The following is a 6,000-nucleotide window of genomic DNA, read 5'->3' as shown; positions in this document are numbered from 1 at the left end:
GCAGACATCATGTTGGAAATAGAGGACATCATGCTCACATGGAATGGAGAAAGCTTGAAAAGGCACCATAGTGAAGGGAGGCATGAATCATTTGTTGCAATGTGTTAATAGAGAGGTAATCCCATGAGATGCATAAAAAGTGGAGTGATAATTATATAGAATACAATGCTTGTAGAATATGCACAATATGGAAACATAGACAAGCATATGAACAATTGGGCAAGAGTCCTCAAGAGACTGAAAATTTTGGAATTGATTGGTTTTATGTGTAATATTCATACAAAATGTGGCTTGCAGAAATACCATACCATAATGTGGCTTGCAAAAATACCATGGAAAATTGTATTTGATCCTGCTAGATGGGAACAACTAATTGTTCATTTTACTGTACCTAATATGATGAAAGTTCTATAGGAGTTTTTAATCAACCCAATTAATCAACAACTAGACCCAATTTATTGGGTTATGGCTAGTTTCTTTCTAAAAATATCTGTTATGATGTGTTTTTGTAAATTTTCTTGCGAACCCTACTCTTTTTTCCCAGTCTGCATTATTTTTGTGGAGGATCTTGAGGTAAGTCACTTAGCACAAGTTGAGTGAGTTTTATTGTTTTATTATTTGAATTCTGGAATATGTATGCACCTGGATCAATTTTTGTTGTTGTGCTAAGATGTAATAAGCACCTTAAAAAATATCACTAAATATACATGTTTAGAAGGAAATATATAGAGATACCTATTTAGAAGGAAAATAAACAAATATTTACATATACCTTGAAGAAATGGTAGAGCTAGGGCATGAAAATGAAATCACAGAGCAAGGGCATGACATGACAACAAAATCAAAGAGTAAGGGCACAAAGATCACAAGGGCACGGTATGGCAACAAAATCGCAAAGCAAGGACATGACAATGAAATCACAGAGCAAGGGCACGACAATGAAATGCAAAGATTATAAGGGAACAACAACCAAATCATAGAGCACGGGCATGACAATAAAATGTAAAGATCACAAGGGCACAACAACCAAATTGTAGATCAAGGGCATGACAAAAAATTGCAAAGATCACAACAATGAAATCACATACCAAGGGCACAACAACAAAATGCAGAGATCACAACAACGAAGGGCACAACAACATTCACAGCTCTCCACCCTCATTTGGAGCTCTCAACCCTCTTTCTCGCACAGCTCTCCACAATCAAAACAAATGGGGAATGATTTATGTTGTGTTTTTTTTAATAGTCATGGGGTGTCACAATCACGATGCCAATGTCAGTATTGTAAAAACGTTGGGGATAATTGCAAAAAGAAACATGAAAATCAACACAAATTACATTGCCGCCACAAATTATCATTGCAATTTGACCCCAAATGTTGTAGTGAATCTTGTCAATATGAATACCACAACAATAATTTTCCATACTTAAGCAATCTTTTTTATGCTACCTTTGTCTCCCTTGATGTGTTCTATTTGGAATGAGTAAACTATTGTAAACATGGGATCATATCATTTGGTATCCCATCATTCTCAAGAATACCTTTTTGCACTATTGGTTATTGCCTTACTTTTGTCAATTGCGTTGAAAATATTTCTTTTGAAAATCATTCTAACAAATTTGAAATAATGTATTTTTAATTTTTGAGGAGGCATTAATGTGGTGTGGTAATATACCTTTAATTTTTTTGAAACACATAGTAAACCTTATATTTCTCCCTTTCTTGCTCCATATAGTGGTGAAATAAGTAATTTGGCTAAATGAGAGCTCATAGTGACTTAATCTAGAAGATCTTGTACTTTTAATTTTATTTGAAGTAGTCACTATTAGGTAATAAAGAATAATACAATGCAATCTTGTTAGTATGAATATTCTTAAACTAATTTTGCATAAATGGCTTATATTTTTTAGTGGGGTAATTGTAGGTGATATTTTATCTTTTGTAGATGTGTTGTTTTGGCTATTTACATGTTTATATTCTCATTGAGAATAGTGTGATGGTTCAATCCAAAGTTGTTATACGATTCCTCTTAGCTAGATGAAATAGTGGTTCCTTTCCATTTGACTTTACCTATATCGATTATGAGCCAATTATCTTTAGAATGTGTTAGAGATGTTACAATGGCCATTCTAGAAGACATACAATGGTGAGAAATGAAATTTCTTTAACTTTATCATATTCCCTTTGTAATGTAAGTCATTTCCATTTTTTCTTCTTGTGAAAATCAATTTGTAATAAGTCAGTAAATTTTGTAAAGTATTTCTTGCATTGAATTTGAAAATGAAAAATGAGGAATTCATTTTTTAGAAGTATTAAATAGAGAATAATGTATAAAGAAAACAAATCTTTTTATGGGGGCGGAGGAATGTAAAACTTAATCGTCCCCTATTCTTCTTATTTGAGAGTAGATATGTGGATAGTAAAATGTAGTATTTGTCAAATTATAGAAAGTAATAGGCATTAATTAAGTACTGATTATAATTTTATTAATGTAAACAATGTAAAGTTTGTTGATCATACCTTTCCTTACCATTTTGAAAGAAATTGTAGGTGGGCCTCTTTTTTTTTCCCTTATAATGTTGTATGGATTCAATTTCATTTTGGAATAGTGATTAAAAGATAATGGTGGTTGTATCTGAAGACCTTATATATTTTTTACTTGAGATACTGCAATAAAGGCGAGGCCATGATATTTGACTTTACTAGTATCAATTTTTTTCTTCTTGAGTGACAAGTCTTGTAATTTGTGTATAATGATAGCCCATGTCATCGACAAAATAATTTTTATACAGTTAACTCCCTTGTGTTATTGGTTGTATTGATATTATTTTTAGGTTTTTATTATTATCTCGTGGTGGACCATTAATATAGTTGTTGCAACCTTTTTCTATTCTGTATCATTACAAGTTCATTTGTTGGGAACAAGTGTATGGATAGGTCAAAATATTCTTGTTCAATTTTTGTTAGGTTCTTGTTCGTACATGTCATTAACAATTTCCAATCCGACTGTTTTGGTTTTGCATTGTGCATATTTTATAAGGCTTATTAAAATTGTACTTGCACATGATCACCACCCTCTTGTCTATACTTTTTTTTCAATAATACAACTGTATTAAATTTGTATAATAATTTTTTTGCAGCTGTATGAGATGTGTAGATAGGTTTGTCCATCACAGGTGATAGTTGTGTAAAGTCGCTTGGAGTATGATACTAATGCCCTTGAAGCAAAGATGTTGATTTTGAGGTATTGCTTTATGGAGCCTGCTATTAATTTTTAGAAGCATCTTTGGCCCAATGAATCTCATCTCATCAATGAGAACATCTATTATATTTTTCATCTCTTCTTGGAGAGATGTTAATGGTTGTGCTTGGAGAGGTTGCATGTCTCTAATTAAAGTCTTTAGGGTTGCATGTATTGTTGAGGCTTGTATATTAAATACAACTACTCATGTTGAAGCAAGAAAAAGGAGTGGGTTTACTTATTTTTTCCTTGTCTTTGTAGTGTGTTTCTTATGGTGTTGACAAGATAGGATTTCCCAGCTCCCATTATTCCTTGTATGACCATATATAATGATTGGTTGGAAGAAATAGTGAATGAATGATTTCTAATGATAGTAAGTGTGTGTTCTTGTTATAAAGATAAATTGTTGTTCTAAATGTGTAGATCTATGGTTGTTTGTGTATGGTGTTCACAAGTCTTGTTTGTGCCTACAAAATTGGGTGCATTTTCAAGCAAAGGTAGTGGTACATTGTGATTTTTCCAATTGTTGTTGTGAAAATCAGATAGACCTAGCATTACAAGATCATTTTCAGTCGACAATATCGACAAGTCACATTTGAGATAGTAGTTCTCATTCATTAATTCATTTGTACATCATCTTGATTATTTATTTCTTCATTATATGAGATATTATCATCTATTTCAACTTTAATTTCATATGTTCTATAAACATGCAATGTAGTGTATTTTTGCACTTTTATTTGCTTCCAATTGTCGATGATTTATTCTTTTGTTTTCCTAATTTTTTCATCAAAATTTTAAAAATATTTATAGTATAGTAACTCACTCCAACAAAATGTCTCAAAATATTTTGAGTCTTCTTTTGAGGTGGTTAAAAATTGGAAAACACTTGCACTACCTTGTGTTCTTTTCTTTTTTGATATTGTTGATTCAATCAATATTACCCTTTCTAGTTGATTGTGTCATTGCATGTAGGATTGAATATAGTTTGATTTTATCTCACTTCCATTATTCATTTTCTTTAGGCACTAGAGAATCTTTTTACCTATATTCAGTGATATAAATTATTGATTGCATATCACAAGTGGTTATTTTTGAAGCATATGGCATGTTTCTTGTTGTCCTATATCTCTCTTTGCAATAATCTCTGATATGAACTTTTGGATTTCTATGAGGTATGGGTGTTGTATTGTTTGATATGAGAAAATCCTTGCCAACTTATTAGCACAAGTCTCTAATTCAATTTATGACTTTGATGCATACTTGGAAAAGTATTTGAGAACAATACGATGCAAGATTACTGGTTTACAATCTATGTTAGCTCTTTATATTGAGAGCATGTCATTATAATGAGTGTTAATCCTATCATCATTTCTTGATAGTTTGTATGAATTTTGGCCTGATTTATCACATGTTAAGGTGAGTTCCATGCATTATTTCCATGGAGATTTGTATCTAAATTCTAGATGGCTTTCTTTTTTATAGAGGCAATTTTATTTTGTACATTTTGTGTGTCTTTGGACACAATTTAAAAACTCCTCATAATCATCATTGGGGTTTATTGTGAAGATTTTAGATGTGTTGATCGATCATGGGTTATTTGTAGGAGATCTCTGTGTCATATTTTCTCTTGATATTTTTGAATGAGGGTCCCATTAGGTAATATACTTGTCAAAGAAATGCTTTGCTTTGCTAAATTTGGCTCTATTTCCCCAATTGAGTGCATCTATGTTAGTTGCATTAGGTAGCCAAATAAATCCTTGTATATGTGTAGATCCTTGATGCTCTCATTGAAAGAAATAGCAATAATTTGATGTAAGTATTTTTTAATCACCTCTTCACATAATATTGTAAAGCTTTGATATAGGTAGATAGTTGTGGTGTGTGGGTTTTTAATTATGTTATCATTGTGTTGTTTGTTACCAAACATTGTTAGTGTATTGTTTGTTTGAAAAAAAATTGTGCAATAAATAATAAATTCAAACCCTTGTTATAGATAAGCCAAGAAAGATATTATATTAAATGAAAAATTGGCATTTAACACTATAGAAAATAGATACCAACAATTGAAAACCCAATTTGAACATCACTGATATGAATATATCAAATCCTTTTTAGTGTGTGAGTCTTCTCAAAGTTGTGGTTCTTTGAAATACTCTGACCCTATATTTATAGGGATAAGCTCAACACATGAGAAGATTTATACATAATTTTTAAGGAAAATTTAAAATACTCAAAAAATATATTATTTATTTCTTATTTTAGAGATTTAGGAATCTTATTTGTTGGAAATATTATGATAGGCTAAGTTACTAAGAGGGGAGGGGTGAATCAGTAACCAAGAAAACTTAATCCTTAATTAGCAATTAATCCTTTATGTTTATTTTGATCTAATTGCATGCATGAGAACCTAAAAAAATTAAAGCATAGATAACACTTTTGACACACAATTTGGTGACCCAGAAACTTTCCAAATAGAAAGTAAAACTAGGGTGGGGATGATACCCACAAGCTTTAGTACTGCAGTATAAAGTTGGCCTGTTAAGGCTTACAATGATCACTTCTGCTGATCTACCCTGTTAGGAGCAATAAGGACTGCTAGGTCCACCTTGCAAAAGGATTTACATACATACAATGAAGTATGCACTTGGTAAAGAGATTTACATAAGAATATTAGGTCTACCTTGTTAAAGGATTTGATTGATCCACCTGTTAGAATGAAACAATAGTTGATCTTTGATCTACAACTTAGTTTGCT

Source organism: Cupressus sempervirens, chromosome 1, assembly GCF_028749045.1.
Source record: "Cupressus sempervirens isolate cs-2001-9-10 chromosome 1, ASM2874904v1, whole genome shotgun sequence".
In the NCBI taxonomy this organism is placed as follows: Eukaryota; Viridiplantae; Streptophyta; class Pinopsida; order Cupressales; family Cupressaceae; genus Cupressus; species Cupressus sempervirens.
This window is presented reverse-complemented; position numbering follows the sequence as displayed.